The following is a 19,328-nucleotide window of genomic DNA, read 5'->3' as shown; positions in this document are numbered from 1 at the left end:
GAACAAATAGAAAGCAAAGAGCAAAATAGTAGATTGAAACCTAAACATATGGACTGCTATTTTAAATATTAATTTTATTCACATTACAATCAAAACAGATCATGAGGTAGGTTATAAATGAAGATAAAACTATAGGCTATATACAAGAAAGCAACATAGAAATATATATAAAGATTAAAAGTTAAGTTTGAATTTCCCATGAAGATGGAGTTACAAGAAATTGACTTACCTTTCCTTATAAAAAAAGGTAAAACACAGAACAAAACAAATGAAATAACAGCACTCAAGAAATTGGACAGCAGGAGAATGATACCTGAATGATGGGAAGCAAATGAGATGATCCATGTGACTTCTAGCTTACTTCCTGGAGAATGTTTCTAAGTTATGATCCAGGGTTGGGGCAACACTACATAGATTGTCTGTCTCTCATTGAAGAGACTGGGCTGAAATTCTAGGGAAGACAAGATGGCAAGAGTTTACAGAACAGAGTATCAGACAGGAGAAACTGTAAGAGAGAAATTCCGTATATCTGAGGAAAGTCTTCTTCTGACACTTAGATGAGTAGTGATCACCATGTGCACATGCTGAAACTACCCAGCGCTGAGAGATAAACTGCAGGGATTATAGGGACTACTGCTTGAAGATTATATAGGGTCAAGAGTAGTGCTTCTTTCTAACAACTCAGAGCAGAAAAACTCAATTCAGAGAATATCGCTTGAGATAATAAGAAGGATTTTGCTTTAGTGATGGGGAAAAAAATTAACCCCCGATTAAATATGTCTTTGTACCCACCTAACAGAGATTAATTTATACTTTCAAAAAATAAATAATATCCTAAAAGATCAAACTGTTTCTAAGTAACTATCTATGTCCCAAAACATGGGTGTATTTTCAACTATTTTATTTTATTTATTTAACAGAGAGATCTGAAGTAGACAGAGATTAGGCAGAGAGAGAGAGGGAGGGGGAAGCAGGTTCCCCACTGAGCAGAGAGTCCGACGTGGAGCTTGGTCAGAGCCCCACCTGGAGCTTGATCCCAGGACCCTGAGATCATGACCTGAGCTAAAGGCAGAGGATTAACCCACTGAGACACCCACGTGCCCTAAAATGGGTGTATTTTTCAGCACAAAACCTTACATTTGGTTCTTTATATCTTTTACTGACTTGCTAAGGCTTTCTACTTTTTCATTTCATTCAAGAGTGTTTATAATTCTTTACCGAAGCATTTTTATCCTCCCTGGTTTAAAATTGTGTCAAGTAATTCTGTCATCTTTATTATCTTGGTGTTGATATTTATTGTCTTTTTTCACTCAGGTTGAGGTCTTCCTAGTTCTTGGTATGTTGAATGATTTTTTTATTGAAACTTGTTATATTATGAGATTCTGAAGCTTACTTAATTTTTATGTTTTAACTGTTTTGTTTTGATATTGTTGTGGCTGGGAAAAGTTGTTATCACCTCACTATTAGCAGGTGGAGGTAAGTCAATTTCTTATTGGGTCTCCATTGACACCTGAAGGGGATGGGAGGCTTTTCCTTCCTCTTAAGTAGGAATGAGAACACTGCTCTTCATGTGGCTTCCGCTGACGCTGCAGAGAGGACATTGCCCCTCCTGGGCAATAGTGAAAATCCTGCCTTTCACGTAGGCCACCTCTGACATTTCCTCACATAGGAGGGAGCACCTTGTTCCTGTTGAAAGGGGTGAAATTGTAGGCTTGCTACATATTCTTTGTTAACACGGGGTGAGTGGGATGTCTTCTTATTGGCCAATGGGAATGAAGGTTTCATCTTTGTACTGTGTATTCTCTGACACCATAGTAACAGGTTCTTCATTATAGCCTTGGGAGGCTGGAAGTCATGTTCTCCATTCAATCTTAGCTGGAGGAAAGGAGGGTAAGAGCAATATTTTCTATGGTATTTGCCTGGAATAGAATAGTTACAATCTGAAAATTTTACATCTGTTTGGCAGGTCCTGGTCCTTTACTAGAGAGAGTCAGTTTTGTTTGGGCTTTAGTTTTATGTGTGCCTATTAGTATTTTTAAGTAGTCAGCTTCTTTATCTCCAAATTGAGGACTTATGAGGCAAAATTAAGATTCAGGGAATTCACTTCCTTGTCATTTCTAAGACCCAAGATAATTAACCAGTCTACTTTATTCTCTCCATTTTTCATAATCTTCTGAGTTTTGTTTTAAATATAATACCCATGGCTTTTAACTGTGCTAAGTGCAAGCAATGAAGAAAAGTATACCTACTCCATTTTCCCTGAGATAGAAGTCTACATTTTCTTTTTTTGTGATAGGTAAAATAATATGAGTCTGCATAAACATTTGATCACATTGACTTCTGTCTTCCTCAAAGCTAGTTTCCTAATCCACAATAAATTTTAGAAACTCAGTTCTGGTGAATCTTGCCTGTAAAGTTTAAGTTGTAGGTATAATAAGGAGTAAAGATGGGATTATCCTTAATGATGCCATTCTATTTGTATTAAAACTATGATTTGGGGCATTAAATGTGCTTGATGTATAGATTTTTAGAGCTTTAGGTTTAATCAACCACTTAGAAGTCATTATAATATATTTAGGAATAGTTTTGGATTTGGAAGTATTGTGGAAGAAAGGAGTAGAATAAGCAAACCTTGTTTGAGCTGAAATACTGCCTCTACATTTCCTGGCTTTGTGACTGTGAAATAATTATTTAACCTCAATTTCATTTTTTTATCTCTAAAAGAACAATAATATTTGCCATAATTATCTCAGTGGATTATTTTATTCCTAAATTTTAAATTTTATATAAATCATTATTCATTGATAACAATCATTACAATATTCACTATTAAAACCACATATTTCTGAGACTACATTGATCTAAGCTGAGTCACTGATAATTTTTCAAAAGAAAAATATAATGCATGTGCAAACTGCCTGAACAATAAAATATGAATTTTATGGACATCAAATATACCTGATAATAATAATATGTTTAGAGATTCATAAAGCTCAATGAATATCAATCAGAATAAAAACAAAGAAAGCCAAGTGTACATACTTACTTACTTAATACATATATGCAACATGACTTTTAATAAAACATTAAGAGTTCTGCACATGATATCTATATATAAGTAATCTCCTAATGGGCTGATTGTCCTACTGAAATAAATTTTAAACTTGGAAGATAATTTCAAAATGACAAGCAAAACAACAACAGAATTTACTCAAATGCTTTGCAGCATGAACAAAGACAAGCTAGCTGATTTTGAAGATCAGCTTCTGTGTGCAAGAGAAAAGTGACAACATAGCCAAATTTTCTGTTGTTAGAGCTTTCAGCTAGAGGGAAGCCCATGTATAGCTCTGTATAAGGCATTTGCAAGTTTCAAAGAAAGAAAATTCATCTTTATGGTGTGTTTGAGAAGACAAAGCTCAGTATCATAGCTACAAAAACATGCAGAGGGAATTTCAAAGGAGAAGAGCAGTAGAGGAGATAGCTGCATTCTATGTACAAACTGTCCAGAATCTGGTTGATACATAAGGTTTCGAAGTATAGAATAGACTGCAAGCAACCCAACTGTGAATGAAGACACTGAAATCAGATTTCAGCTGCTCTCCGAGATATGGAGTTTGAATTTTGAGTCTATTCAAGTTAAATTTCCTGTTAAACATACCAATATCCTTAAAAGGAATATAACAAAATCCTTAGTATCAACAATATTATTTTCACAATGTTCAAATATAAACCAAAATTACTCAACATCTGAGTAACCAGGAAAATGTGACCCATTGTCAAATATAAAAGAAATGATTTCCGAGATTACCTAGTTACCAACAGATATCACCAGAGAAGAGCTTTAAAGCCCCTATAATAACTATACTTGCTAATATAATGAAAAATATTTTTGTATTTAGTGAAAAGATATATAATATGAACAGAAATTTTGAAACAATAAAAAAATAACCAAGTGGAAATACTCCAACTAAAAAAGAGAACAATATCTGAAATAAAATTTCACTGACTGGTCTTAACAACAAAATGGGGATTATACAGGAGAGAATTTGTGAAACTGAAAAAGATCAAAATAAATTATCCAATATAATGAAAAAAGAGAAAAAAAGACTGAAAAATATTAATACAGTGTCTGGGACTTCTGAGACAATATAAAAATATTTAAAATACTTGTTATTGCAGTCCCCAAAGGAGAACAGGAAAAAAGTTTTGAGGAAATACAAAAATTTCCCTATTTTGGTGAAAAATACATAGTTTCTAAAAGGTCAATATATTCAAAGCAAGCTAGATATAAGAAAACTATACCTAAAAATATCATAGAAAAAGTACTGCACACCTAAAATAAGAAAAATCCTGAGTGAAGCCATATAGGGAAATCTACAGCAAAATCCATGAATGCCAGAAGACAGTGGAATAAACCTTTAAATATTGAGAAAAAAAATCTATCTACTCAGAAATATTATATGTTGAAAAAATATCTTCAAAATATAGATAAAATAAAGACATTTTCACATAAAATATATTGACACCAGAATGTAATACAAGAAATGGTAAAGAGGAGTGTCTGGGTGTCTCAGTGGGTTAAAGCCTCAGCCTTTGGCTCAGGTCATGATCCCAGGGTCCTGGGATCCAGCCCCACTTCAGGCTCTCTGCTCAGCAGGGAGCCTGCTTCCCCCTCTCTCTCTGCCTGCCTTTCTGACTACTTGTGATCTCTGTCTGTCAAATAAATAAATAAAATCTTTAAAAAAATAGTAAAGAAAGTACTTCAGGCTGAAAATAAATGATACAAGAGGATTTTTAGAAGGGAATGAAGGAGGTCAAAATGCTAAAAACTTGATAAATGTAAAAGACAATACTTTCTTATTGTACTGAAAGTAAATGTATGATTTAAAGCAACATTATAGTATTATCATGTAAAATTATAATGCATATTGTGATTATGTCATTAAGAGTGGGAAATGTTCCCACATAGTCCAATGTTTCTACATTTTACTTACAGCAGAACATTATCAAACATAAGAAGAATAGTATTAGAATATGTATAAATAATTACCACATGTATATAAATAATTACTTTTTGTAATAATTATATATAAATGATCAATAAGGATGAGATTGGCTAAATTACCTTTAGATATCAGTGGTACAAGTGGAAAACTGTTTCTGAGGAAGGTTTTCAATAGGAATACCACAAAATGAAATCCCTTCAGGGAGAGAACTGCCAAGGTAACAGAAGACTAGGCAGAAAAAACAATGTATTAAGTGTATTAAGAATAAAGATATCAGAAGACCTCATCAAAATAAAACAGATCAGTGGGAAAAAAAGTTGCTTCAGCATATCAGATACAGTATATACAGATCTAGTTCATGCACATTCAGGTGTTAACACTAAAGATCCATGTAAATTGGAGTTGCTTGAAAAGTTTTCTGATCTTGTCCACTTTCTCTAGATTTCATCAGCTAGGATGATATCAGTCATAACTTTGTAATGAATATGTGAACTGTGTTATTAGATACAAATCTCTGGGATAATCATTAATCAGTATAGATAAATAAATCTATATAGATACATGGATCTATTTTCCAGTAATCAGAATAGATACATAAACATATATGGGATATATATGTGTGTGTACTAGAAACTGAGTTTCACAGTACATATATACCACTATATATATTTTATTATGCAATAGTTACATACAGTTCTATATGTATATACACACTACAATAGGTAATATGGTATATAGGAGCTATATATATTATATACATGCTGTTATATGTAATATGATATATGTTAGCTATATACATATATGTAATATATATATGGGCTATAAACATGAGCTATATACATATATAATATATATTATGGAATAGTTACATATATTTATATATACTGTTACATATATTATATATAAGCTATGTGCATTATGTAATATATAGATCTGTACTTAGCAGTTGAGTCTGGTGAAGGAAAGAACATTACAACCACATCACATTCACATTTAAATAAGGCCGATGTTGCAGATGCTAAGGTTAGGAGGGCACACCAATCAACGCAGCTGCCATGTTTTACTCTAATTTCCATCACTGTTGCTCTCTTATAAGAAGTCCACATGCTGTAAGAAAGAAATAGATGATTTCAAATCTACTAATTATTATCATGATGTTATTAATTTAGACCAAGATAATAATAAGATGGTGTCTATAAAGAAAGACTTCATTATGGAATTAATTGCTTTGATTAGGGTCAACACAGGAGAAAAGATTTGCATAGCATTTAAGAAACAATTACTTTGATGGCTATTCAGGAGCCAAAGACATGCAAATTTAAAGAGGGCATTTTACAATTTCCCCTTTTATATTCAGATGCTAAGTTCTCTGATAAACCCTACTTGTTCAACAGAAAATTAAAATCACTGAATTGAGGAAAATCTGAGTAATGATGTATTATTGATGTATTCTGTAAATGTTCAAATTATTCTTGGCTTCAATTTCAAATTTATTTCATAGAAACAAAAAATGGCATTACAAAGTCAATGTTAATCTTAGTGTTGATGTTGTGGTTGTTTTCCCCTAATAGATGTCGATAGAAGTAAATTATAGTTATCTTTATGAATTTACTGTTACTCTTTTTATTCTCATAGTTCTTGACTTGAAGACACATATGGAATGAGAAATTTCTCTATGTTTTACACCTGCTTCTAATTCATTGACTAAAAATGTAACTTAATTCTTTTGTTTTGCTGTTCTCAGTATTTTTATTGCACTTTTCTCTTTGATGAGTGTTGAAACTCAATTTGAGAGAAAGCATCTCAGATAAATCTGTCATATAAAAATATATTCTTGAAAAATGAAAAATTACCAATACATTTTAGATGTGTAAGTAAACTAATTTTGTTTTCCCTTTTCTCTTATTTTCTTGGTTGGTATTCACTGTAAGGTCTCTTTGAAGTAAATGACCAAAACCATACCCAGGGGCATATTTGACCATTAAAATTTAGAGGGAGTCATGAGCCTGTAAATGTCAAGATATTTGACTACTCTTGAATAATAAGCAAACTAAAAATAGTTTTCTGATTCTAACACATCTGCTTTATATTGAAAAGTGACCATAAACCAAACTGCCATATGTTCCTTTAAAAACATATATGAGCAAAAATATTTCCCTTTCATACTCTTTTTTTTTTAAATTAAGCTCGCATATCAACATCTAACTTTGAAAATAAAAGGAAAAGGTAAAAACTTGGAAACAAAAAGAAAAATACAAATGTCTGATCTATCTTTGGCATTTTAATTAACAACAACAAACACATCTACAGTCCTTCGAGCTGTCAAACACATCTAGAAGATACAGTATTCCTGATATAATTCCTGTCTTTCATATAATCATTTTAGTTACATGAGACACTGCCATCAAAAATTCTTATTAAAATTTTCTTTATTCAGGATCCATAAATCCTAAGTAAAAAAAGTACATCTATGAAAGAATTATTTTTCATTTTAATGACTTTTTTCTCAGAGCCGTTTTAGGTTTGTCCCCAATGTTGGGTCCCCCAATAATGGGTCCGTGATTAAAGGAGCGAGACTGATATAAAGTGAAGGTCAAGCAAAGCTTTATTTTGCGCCAAGCATCAAGAATCAAACCGATTGTCAAACAGATCGGTCAGGGCCGCTCCTTAGAGAGAGGACAACCTCTCTTTGTCTCACAGACTAGCTTCTATAGAGCAAAGGCCATGTGGTTGTGTCTAGCCATGCACAGGTGGCCAGTGAAATTGTAACACATAAAGAAAGCTATACAGTCATGCTAGGTGACCAATTGAATTACAATTTACCCTAGTAGATATTTGAACCAGCCTATCACCTTGGTCAGAATTGGCACCCAAAAGGTGCCCAAAGGGTGGGGCCCATACTCCTTGGTAGCTAGGAGACAGTATGAGCCCCGACTGATTGAATACCTTCATCTGGCCTGACCCACCCTTGTACTTGGACTTTATTACCTGGGACTGGTTTCTGGGACATGTTTTTAAGTAAATGCCCCTGGGGGGGGGGGGCAGAGTCAATTTAAGTTTTACAACAAAATGGCAGTTCAGCCAAGGTGGGGCTGCTCTGGCTGAATAGGCCCTTACAGGAGAACTGTTTATGATGACCACACCCTGTCACTGCTTACATGTTATCTACTGTGCTGGAAGAATCCAAAGATACTGTCTCTTTGTCCCTGACAATGAGGACATATGCTATTTGCAGTATAAGGCATGTGTAGAGTGGGGTAGGGGTGTAGGTCCTAGTGAGAATAGAAGCTGGAGAAAAGGAAAAAAAAAATGTCTTTTTTTATGGGGTCCCTTCAGTTTTCCTGTCTCACAAATACATGATCAAAATTGAAATTTGGTTTTCAACAATGCAAATGCAGTAATAAATATATTCATTTAGCATGGTCAAATAAAGATTGTATGTTTAAATCCATACCCTAAAGCAAGGATTAAGGAATTAGAGTCTATAATTCCCCTTCAACTGCCCTTCAACTTCAAAAATCATCCAACCAACCCTGACTCATTAAATCTTTCATGAAACGTTAATTATATATTTTTAGTACTAAAATCATCTCCAGAAGCCTTGCTTTGAATGCTCCTATATTTCAGATAACCACAGACAATAAATAAATCAGCTCATATTTTAGTATGTACCAGAGCTGGCAACATTAGTATCATAAGATATTAATTATAGGATTTCAACTATCTTGTGTCCCAATTAGGCTATATAACCAATCCCAGATTTGTTACATTTCCCTGCAGATGTGGTGCTCACATCTCTATCTTCGGAACAGTACTTTATTAGTCAAAGATACTGGTTATAATAAATAGGATCCAACCCTCACTAACTAAGCAGAAAATGAATTCATTATAATTCTGGATTTGTATGAGAGATTCACAGAAATAAGGAAAAGTTTAAGAAACAGGACAGGAAATGAAAAGTAGATAAGAAACACCAAGCTGCAGGAACCTTAGCGATGTCCTTGCAAATATGAGCAGGCGTTATTGTTGACTTAACCATTAGCACTACTGTGGAATGTCCCTGGTCTTGGGTACCAAGGCTACACTATTGCTGGATAACAACAATTTACCTTTTTCTGCCACGATCATGATAACTCTAAGCCTGATAGATTGATAAGTTTATTAAAGAAACTATTAAGTTGAAAGGACTTGCTTATGAAAAAGTAATTAGTATTTTACTACCCACCTAAAAAATATAGAGAGAAGAATGGTTCATTCAATGCTCTTAGTAAACCTTGCTCAGAAATGCAAGTTCATTGTCAACTTGTCAGTGGATCACCTGGAAAACTACTTCATCTTGTGATGGCATTTTTTTTCAGCATTAAGTAAGAAGGAATATCATCTATTTCCTCTTTGTAGATAGAAAGCCTCAGAAAATGTTAAAATACCAATTAGTAGGAGAACGTTGAAATTATGGGATATAGCATAACCTCCTGATTAAGATATCCTGGGGATAATCTTGGCTTTTTTACTAATGAGTCATATAATGCTGGGTATTTTTTAAACCAGTCTTCAAAATAGGAAAATAATTGTAACTATGTATGCATATATAATAATATACCTAGAGTACTGCAAACAATCAGTGAGTTAAAATATTAAAAAAATGTAGGAGAGAACTCTGACATGCCATAATTATGCCTAAACTTTGTTTTTTTATATAAATACTATGAAAGTTGAAAGATACAGTCTTCACAAAGAAATAAATGTAACATATATGGCTGATACAATTTTGATATGTAAATCATATAGGAATACACAAGAATTATAGGAAAAGGAGATGCAGAAATAAACTTGAATATATGAAGTAGAAGTTAAAATATATAAGCTGTGTTGTAAATTTTATGTCTGGAGGAAAAATGCAAATTATAAAAAGTTAATGAAATTAAATTATGTGGTTTTCAGAATGTGCAGTATTGATGTGCAGATTATATGAGATAAGAAAAAATATATATGCATCAAAGTTTAAGCAAAGACATTCTGCAATGGATAAGCAATAGCAAAGGATGGAGTAATTATTTGAAGGTGAATTAGAAAGGAAAGACACACATGCCTAACCAGAGAATGTTCTCAGAAGACTTAGAGAATCAGCTTATGCCAAAATTCCCTGAGGATCCAAAGCAACAATCTCATCCAGTGGAATGGACTGGCCGTGTTTAGCTAGAAGTGTAAAGTTCCACTTAGGTGGGCTGGATTCAGAAATCCATGTAAACTAGATGGGATTGGTTGAAAGAAGAATGGAGATACTCATTTGTTTATCAGGCTACCAGAAAAAAAATGGTACCACTAGGAAATTTAGCAATCAGGTGTTAGGCATAAACACTAGTAGAAGGTTTCAATATATGACTAATAATATGGGTATAACTACTATTATGGGCTCTGGCCTTCCCTGTATTGTCTAACTGAATTCTCTTGTCTAATTGTTTATTGTTTTATATTGTAGTATCTTCACCGTATTGTGTAGTTGTATTTTTGAGAGCCCCAAATAAATCACTGTAAAGATCCTAGTAGAATATGAACAGTTAGATATAAAGAGTATCTATCAGGGCGCTTGGGTGGCTTCATGGGTTAACTATCTGCCTTTGGCTCAGATCATGGTTCCTGGGCCTGGGTTGGAGCCCTGCAACTAGCCTGTGTCCAGCTCCCTGCTCAGTGGGAAGGTTGCTTCTTCCTGTCCCTCTGCCCCTCTCCCTACTTGAGCTTTTGCTCTTTCTCTCCATAAAAAACAAAGAAAGAAAATCTTTTTTAAAAAGAGCATTTATCAATAAATTAAAAATCTACAAAACTGAGCATTTAAACTAAAAAGATGTTCATAAAGATTGATATAAATGATTAAGAAAGTCATGATAGCACATTGATTATTCCAATCAAAGAAATACAAATTAAATAAAAAAGAGGTGCTTGCGGGGCGCCTGGGTGGCTCAGTGGGTTAGGCCGCTGCCTTCGGCTCAGGTCATGATCTCAGGATCCTGGGATCAAGTCCCACATCGGGCTCTCTGCTCAGCAGGGAGCCTGCTTCCTCCTCTCTCTCTCTGCCTGCCTCTCTGCCTACTTGTGATCTCTCTCTGTCAAATAAATAAATAAAATCTTTTAAAAAAAAAAAAAAAGAGATGCTTGCTTTACTCTCTATAACAAATGTCATTTTTACAACTTAGGAGGTCTAGAAATGGTGGGAACTTGGGACAAACTAGCAGGCTAATCATTTTATCTTCAATTATATCCAATAGAAACGGACTACTCATTAAGCTAATTGTGAGTGAAAAAATCATTATTTTGTGTCCCCTTGAAACTAGCTTTAGACAAATATAAAAAGAGGATAAATTCCTTTAAAACACTACAAACCAGAACTATGGGCTTTACAAGGTGTCTTCAAAATCCTAGCCAGCTGCCTATGAGATTCTTAAGATCTCATATACTTTTAAACACTGCTCCCAACACATACACCTTTTTAGTGTCCAGAATTTAACATAGTGTCTGGCACATACTAGGTACTAAATAAATATTTATTGAGTAAATAAATTAGTAACTTAAGTTGGTTGTCTCTTTTTTGATTAGAATTTGAAAAACAATAATGCAAATAGTTTACATTGAGAGGTTTCCTCAGGAATCAGATGCAAATGTTTATTTGAATTTAATATTTAAGATAAAAATTTAATGTTTTATACATAGGGATAAAATTAGAAATGAATATTTTATATATAGGAATACAATTTAATATTAAAATTTAAAATTTAATATTATTTCATATTACATGTACTATGAAACAATATAAACTAAAATTTTAATATTTTATATATAGAGAAAAAATTGAAATACAACTTCTTAAAACAGCAAAATACAAACCCCAAATATAATCTAGACTATCACGTAGTCTATGGAATTAATTGCAACTTGTTTATTTCTGGTGTGGCAAACAATAATATTTTCATTCACTGGATAATTATTGAGCATCTTCCCTGTGACAGGCATTTTTCTAGGCACTGAGACTGTATCGTAAACCAAGCAAGTCTTCCCACTTATCCAGTGCTGAGCTCTTAGTTTATAGGGGCAGATGATAAATAAATATTTCTCTGTGATGGTGATAAGTGGTTTAAATTTTAAAAAATGACATCAGGGGACACCTGGGTGGTTCAATGGGTTAAGCCTCTGCCTTTGGCTCAGGTCCTGATCTCAGGGTCCTGGGATAGAACCCCCTATCGGGCTCTCTGCTCAGTGGGGAGTCGGCTTCCTCCTCTCTCTCTCTCTGCCTGCCTCTCTGTCTGCTTGTCATCACTCTCTCTGTGTCAAATAAATAAATAAAATATTTTTTAAAATGGCATCAGAGTAAGGAGTTAAGAGACTGCTGGTGGATAGGTGTTGGTAGTTCTTTTGAATATGTATCTAGGTGTGAAATTTCTGTGTCTGATGACAACTCTAGTTTGTGGATCTGCTAGACTGTGTTCCAAAGAGGCTGCATCATTTTACATTCCCAACAGCAGTGTAGGAGGGTTCCAGTTTCTTCATAACCTCTCCAACACTTACTCACACACTTTTTTATTGTATTCATCCTAGTGGGTGTGAACTATTACCTCATGGTTTTATTTTGCATTTTCTTTTTCTTTTTCTTTCTCTTTTTTAAGATTTTATTTATTTATTTGACAGACAGAGATCACAAGTAGGCAGAGAGGCAGGCAGAGAGAGAGAGAGAGAGGAGGAAGCAGGCTTCCTGCTAAGCAGAGAGCCCGATGTGGGGCTCGATCCCAGGACTCTGGGGTCATGACCTGAGCTGAATGAAGGCAGAGGCTTTAAACCACTGAACCACCCAGGTGCCCTTATTTTGCATTTTCTTGATGGCTAATAATATCAAGCATCTTTTAATGTGCTTATTAGCCATTTATATATCTTCCTTTGGTAAGGTAGAACATTCAAATTTTTTTTTTCCCATTTTTTAATTAGGCTATTTTTCCTCTGATAATTGAGCTGATCAGCTTATGTATATTCTAGACACAAATCCCTTACCAGATACATGGTTTGTAAATACTTTCTCTCATTCTGAGGATGCCTTTATACTTTCTTGATGGTGTCCTTTGAAGCACATTTCTTATTTTATTTTATTTTATTTTATTTTATTTTATTTTATTTTATTTCTTTTCAGAGTTCCAAAATTTATTGTTAATGCACCATACTTAGTCTCCATGCAATACGTGCCCTCCTTAATACCCATCACCAGGCTCACCCAACCCCCCACCTCCTCCCCTCCAAAACCTCAGTTTATTTCTCAGAGTTCACAGTCCCTCATGGTTTGTCTCCCCTGTCCAGTTTCCCCCAACTCACTTCTCTCCATCTCTCAATGTCCTCCATGTTATTCCTTATGCTTCACGCATAAGTGAAACCATATGATAATTGACTCTGCTTGACTTATTTCACTCTGCATAATCTCTTCCAGTCCCATCTATGTTGATATAAAAGTTGTGTATTCATCCTTTCTGATGGAGACATAATACTCCATTGTATATATGGACCGTATCTTCTTTATCCATTAGTCTGTTGAAGGGCATCTTGGTTCTTTCCACAGTTTGGCGACTATGGCCATTGCTGCTATGAACATTGGGGTACAGATGGCCCTTCTTTTCACTACATCTGTATCTTTGGGTTAAATACCTAATAGTGCGATTGCAAGGTCATAGGGTTCCTCTACTTTTAATTTTTTGAGGAATCTCCACACTGTTTTCCAAAGTGGCTGCACCAACTTGCATTCCCACCAACAATGTAAGAGGGTTCCCCTTTCTCCACGTCCTCTCCAACACTTGCTGTTTCTTGTCTTGTTAATTTTGGCCCTTGTAACTGGTGTAAGGTGGTATCTCAATGCAGTTTTGATTTGAATCTCCCTGATGGCTAATGATGATGAACATTTTTTCACATGTCTGTTAGCCATTTGTATGTCTTTGGAGAAGTGTCTGTTCATGTCTTCTGCCCATTTTTTGACATGATCATTGGTTTTGAGTATGTTGAGCTTGAGGAGTTCTTTATAGAGCTTGGATATCAGCCGTTTGTCTGTAGTGTCATTTTTTAACATCTTCTCCCATTCCGTGGATTGCCTCTTTGTTTTGTTGACTGTTTCCTTTGCTGTGCAGAAGCTTTTGATCTTGGTGAAGTCCCAAAAGTTCATTTTCACTTTTGTTTCCTTTGCCTTTGGAGACATGTCTTGAAAGAAGTTGCTGTGGCTGATGTCAAAGAGTTTACAGACTATGTTCTCCTCTAGGATTTTGATAGATTCCTGCCTCACATTGAGGTCTTTTATCCATTTCGGGTTTATCTTTGTATGGTGTAAGAGAATGGTCAAGTTTCATTCTTCTACACATAGATGTCCAATTTTCCCAGCACCATTTATTGAGGAGACTGTCTTTTTTCCACTGTACATTTTTTCCTGAAGCCTTATTTTTTATTAATTTTCGTGAAGTTTATTTTTTTCCTTTTGTGTTTGTGTTTTGATTTCATATGAAGAAACATTTGCTATATTTTGAGGTTGTGAGGGTTTACCTCTATATTTTCTTCCAAGGATTTTTTAATTTTAATTAATACATTTATGTCTCTGATTCATTTTGGACTTTTATGTCTGATGTGAGGTTAGATCCAACTTCATTCTTTTGCATGTGGTTATTTACTTACCTATGCCCTTTTTTGAAAAACTTATGCTTTCCTTTATTTAATAGTTTTGGAACCCTTGTCAAAATTCAGTTGACTATGTGTATGGCTTTATTTCTGGACTCAAGTTTATTTTATTGATCTATATGTGTACCTTGTTCCAGTGTCACAAAATTTTGACTACTATTGCTTTGTAGTCAATTTTGAAATTGGGAAGCATGTATCCTCCTATTGTATTTTTCTTTTTCAAGGTTGTTTTGGCAATTCAGTGTCCCTTGTATTGCTCTAGGGATTTTTAAATGACCTTGTCAATTTCTGTGGTGAAGTCAATAGTGATTCTGATAGGTATTGCATTGAATATGTAGCTCAGTTTGGAGATTATTGCCATCTTAGGGTTAACTCTTTTCATCTGCAAACATGGGGTGGTTTCCCATCTATTATTTAATTTTTGACAATGTTTTATAGTTTTTGCATTATAAGATATGTGATTCTTTTGTTAAATTTGTTTCTAAGTATTTTTTTTGATATTATGAATATAATTGTCTTTTTAATTCATCTTTGGATTCATTTCAAGTGTATGGAAAATATGTTTGTTTGTTTTTTTAATTTTATTTATTTATTTGACAGAGAGAGATCACAAGTAGGCAGAGAGGCAGGCAGAGAGAGTGAGAGAGAATCAGACTCCCTGCTGAGCAGAGAGCCAGATGCGGGGCTCAATCCAAGGACCCTGAGATTGTGACCTGAGTCGAAGGCAGTGGCTCAACCCACTGAGCCACCCAGGCGCCCCATGTTTGATTTCTATACAGAGATCTTTTATGCTGCAAAGTTGCTGAAGTTGTTTATCAGTCCTCATAGTTTTTAAGTTGATTCTTTAGTATTTTTTTATATAGATTTTTTTTTTTTTTGACTGATTGAGAGAGATCACAAGTAGGCAGAGAGGCAGGCAGAGAGAGAGGAAGGGAAGCAGCTCCCTGCCGAGTAGAGATCCTAATGTGGGGCTCGATCCCAGGGCCCTGGGATCATGGCCTGAGCTGAAGGCAGAGGCTTTAACCCACTGAGCCACCCAGGTGCCCTAGGATTTATATATATATATAAAATCATGTTATCTGCTAATACTACTTTATCCCTTCAAGGCTGGTTCTTTTCTTTTCCTGTTCCTTCATTCTTCCTTCCTTCCCTTCTTTCCTCTCTGTCTCCCTTCTTTGTCTTTCTATGTTTGTCTCTTTGTCTTTCTCTCTTTAATTGTACTAGCTAGAACCTCTAGTACAATGGTAAATAAAAGTAGTGGAAATAGATGTCCTTGTCTGATTCCTGATCTTAGGAGAAAATGTTCAGTCTTTCACCATTGGGTAAGATTCTAGCTATAGATTTGTCATTGACAGCCTTTATCAGGTTGCATGTAATCATTTCTATTCCGAGTTTGTTGAGTGTTTTTATCACAAAGTGTGTTCCACACATTTACTTTTAGGATCTTCCAAGGAATAACTTACTCATCTTTCTATTGGAGTGGCACCATGATGGCCTCTTTCTAACCAAGCATCAAGAGTTTAGCTAGGCTACTCCATGGTACTGCTGCCTTGGCATCCATTTTATTTGGCAAAGTGGCTTGCAGGGACTTCAAACTGACACTAGCCCACTCATGCAAACACAAATGCGGTAAAAGCTGGTTACAGCTCACAGAATCACAAGCAAATGTAAATTCCTGATGTGATTTCCCCTATAGCCCTGTGATCAATGTTGCTTCTGCTTCCCAGGGCCTTCGCCTTGTGTGCCTTAAGACATCCATGGAGCTAAAGAAAACCCTGCTCTTTTGGTTGGAATTACCAACAGATTCTTAGACAAAGAACCCTAAAGCACTCTACCTATAGACCCTAATTAGACAGCTAATAAAGGCATGTACCCCAGGACCTGCCTCTCTCTGTCTACACTCTGCCTTACCCTCTCTGTGTGGTCCCTGAAATTGTGCAGTGTACTTTTTTTCAGACCTAAAAGTAATAAATTCTTGAATTCCAGTTTCTTTTGTGATCCATTGTTGAACCACAGCTCATTGTCCTGTACCCTGTGCTGTGCTTGTACCCTGTACCCTGTGCTTTAACACCAATATTAATGATAACACCAAGGCTCTGCTGTTCTTTCAGATATTTATAGATACATTGAAGCTGCTTTCAATGCATCTCTGCTGAGTCGAGGATCTGGCACCGCTATGTGGATTCATGCAGCCCACTCTAATTACATAAGCCTCAATCTTCACTCTGCTGCTAAAATAGCTTGCATTTTGTTATGAAATTGGAGGGGACATATCTGCTCACTTTTGGGTTATACAGTTATAGGGGTTCTACAGAACTTAGTGAGACAGCTCCTTTAGTTAACTCAAATCTTCGTTTTTCCTCCTAGATACACTGTGCTGCTGGATCAAGTAATAGATACTGCGCTATCTGAAACTCTTACTTTCCTTCAATTGTGAAATGTATTAGCCACCACACTTCACCATCTATCCACCATGTATATGAGAGGAATTCTCTCTAAATCAGCTGTGTCCCAAAACTTACTTTCATTCAACTTGATAATCAAATGCCACCCTCCTTTTTGTTCTCTGCTTTAAAACACACCATATAGTACTACATTGTCTTGATATAAATAATGATTATGGTTTATTAGGGTTTTGGGATTGTTTGTACCCCACAATCTAAGCAACTGAATTTAATTAGGTAATTGTGATAGTATAAATCTTCGCTTTTAACAGAGTCAAGAGATTGCATTAAATTTACAGTTAATATATTACTTCTTTGTTCAAAAATATTTATAATCTTCCAGTACCTATAGGCTATTGTCTGACTTAAATACATTTGAACTACTAGAATCAGTTACAGTACTCTGGGATGCGGGCAGGAGCAGGGACTGGCCAAGACCGCATATCCCATGGATCTAGAGTGCTAAGCAGAAGTCTTATTTTCTAACCCCATCACGGGTTAGAAAATAAAGTTAGGATGAGACGGCCGTAGCTGAATGCAGTATCATCAAATCTCCTTATTATCAGTGGCCGCATATTTGTAAGAATGCTGTATGCCATGTCTTCATTAGGAAGACCAATTCCAGACCAAGCTTCCTGTTCATGAAGTTGGAAGTTGAGTCTCCAGGGCTTCTAGTGTATGTGGTGGTGGTGGGTAATCACAGGTGGGTGTGAGTGGGTTAGAGAGTAGGAGTTCAGGAGGAAGAGAAGGAATGAAATTCAAAACAGATTTTTTTTTTTTAAAGTGATTAGCTAATTGAAGAAGGTAGAATATTGACCTTATAGATGAAAGACCTTCACTGAGGTCGTCTGGGAAAAGACTGGAATAACAGACTATTCCAGACAAGGAGGTAAGTCCTCAAGTTTGATGAACTTTAATTAATCCCTCTTAGAAGAAGAGAAAGTACTTGGATATTTGGATATAAGAAAAAATATATATATATTTATATGAATCATTTCTTCACTCCTTCATATATTGGTAACAAATTTCTAATTTTTCTTTTTTTTTTAACTAGCATTTATATTTCTGGCTAGTAGACATTATCATTTTAAAGAAATCTAATAGTGAACAATTATTATCTAGGACTTAGTTCTTTATTTTATTCTACCAATGTGAATGTCACAATAACTTTAAAAATATTTAAATTAATGAAGAAGTTAACATCTTTCATTGTTATTAGATTATTCAAAGGGATTATACATATAAAACTTTATTTTACCTAGATACTATTGAATTTTATAGCTCCTAACATTGCCCTTCATAGTCAAATATTTTGAAATAAGTTCCAACTTAATTGTCTATTTCTCTTTCTTGTCTGTTAATTTTACCTGAAAGAGTTATCTTAAAAAATACTGAAACTTCATAGGCCAGAAGCATGCTTTAACTTGTTCAGTGGGTTTCTGGTTGATATAATTCACTAATATTCTTTTAAAATGAGAAAGAGGTGAACACAGCAAGATAGTTCTCTGCTTGAATGCTACTATACAGCATCAGAGATTTTTTAAAAAATATTTTTCATCATTCAATTTAGATTCGTCGTCTGTAGCCTGAAGAAGAAAAATCAGCAGTAGTTCCCACAAAAACAACCATTCCAGGTGGTTATCGGGTCCAATTACAGCTTCACAGCTAGGTATGTGTCAGCTTGCTAAGGAATTGGAAAATAATGCTAAGAATGTATCAGGGGATATTTAGTTTAAATAAGAGAATTGGTTAGAATGGAAAATTTTGTTACATAGAAAATTTTTTTGTATAGATATTACAAATTGAACTTAATCATGTCCACTTAAGACACAATGCAGATATACTTTTGTAGTGTTCCTTGTTAGGTAAGCAGAGGAAAAAGAGTCATTTGCCTTATTACATGAGGATTTCTTATATTCTGTTACTTCATAACTGCATTCAAACATGCAGACAAAATTTTAAAAATGAAGTTTATCCTCTACTGTTAAAATCAAAACAAGACAGAGAGAGGAGATTTTTAAAAAAATAAAATAAATAAAAACAAAAGCCTCTGAGAAATAAAAAAAGAAAATGTATCATTTATTTGTGTATTTATATATATTTATCATTAATTTATCATTAATACTTCCCACTAGGTTCAAGGTCTTTTTCTTGTCTTTTATATTAATAATGGAGATATATAAAAATGTAA

This window comes from Mustela erminea, chromosome 2 (genome assembly GCF_009829155.1).
Source record: "Mustela erminea isolate mMusErm1 chromosome 2, mMusErm1.Pri, whole genome shotgun sequence".
Taxonomy (NCBI): domain Eukaryota; kingdom Metazoa; phylum Chordata; class Mammalia; order Carnivora; family Mustelidae; genus Mustela; species Mustela erminea.
The sequence above is the reverse complement of the archived record's forward strand: the minus strand, read 5'-3'. Positions refer to the sequence as shown.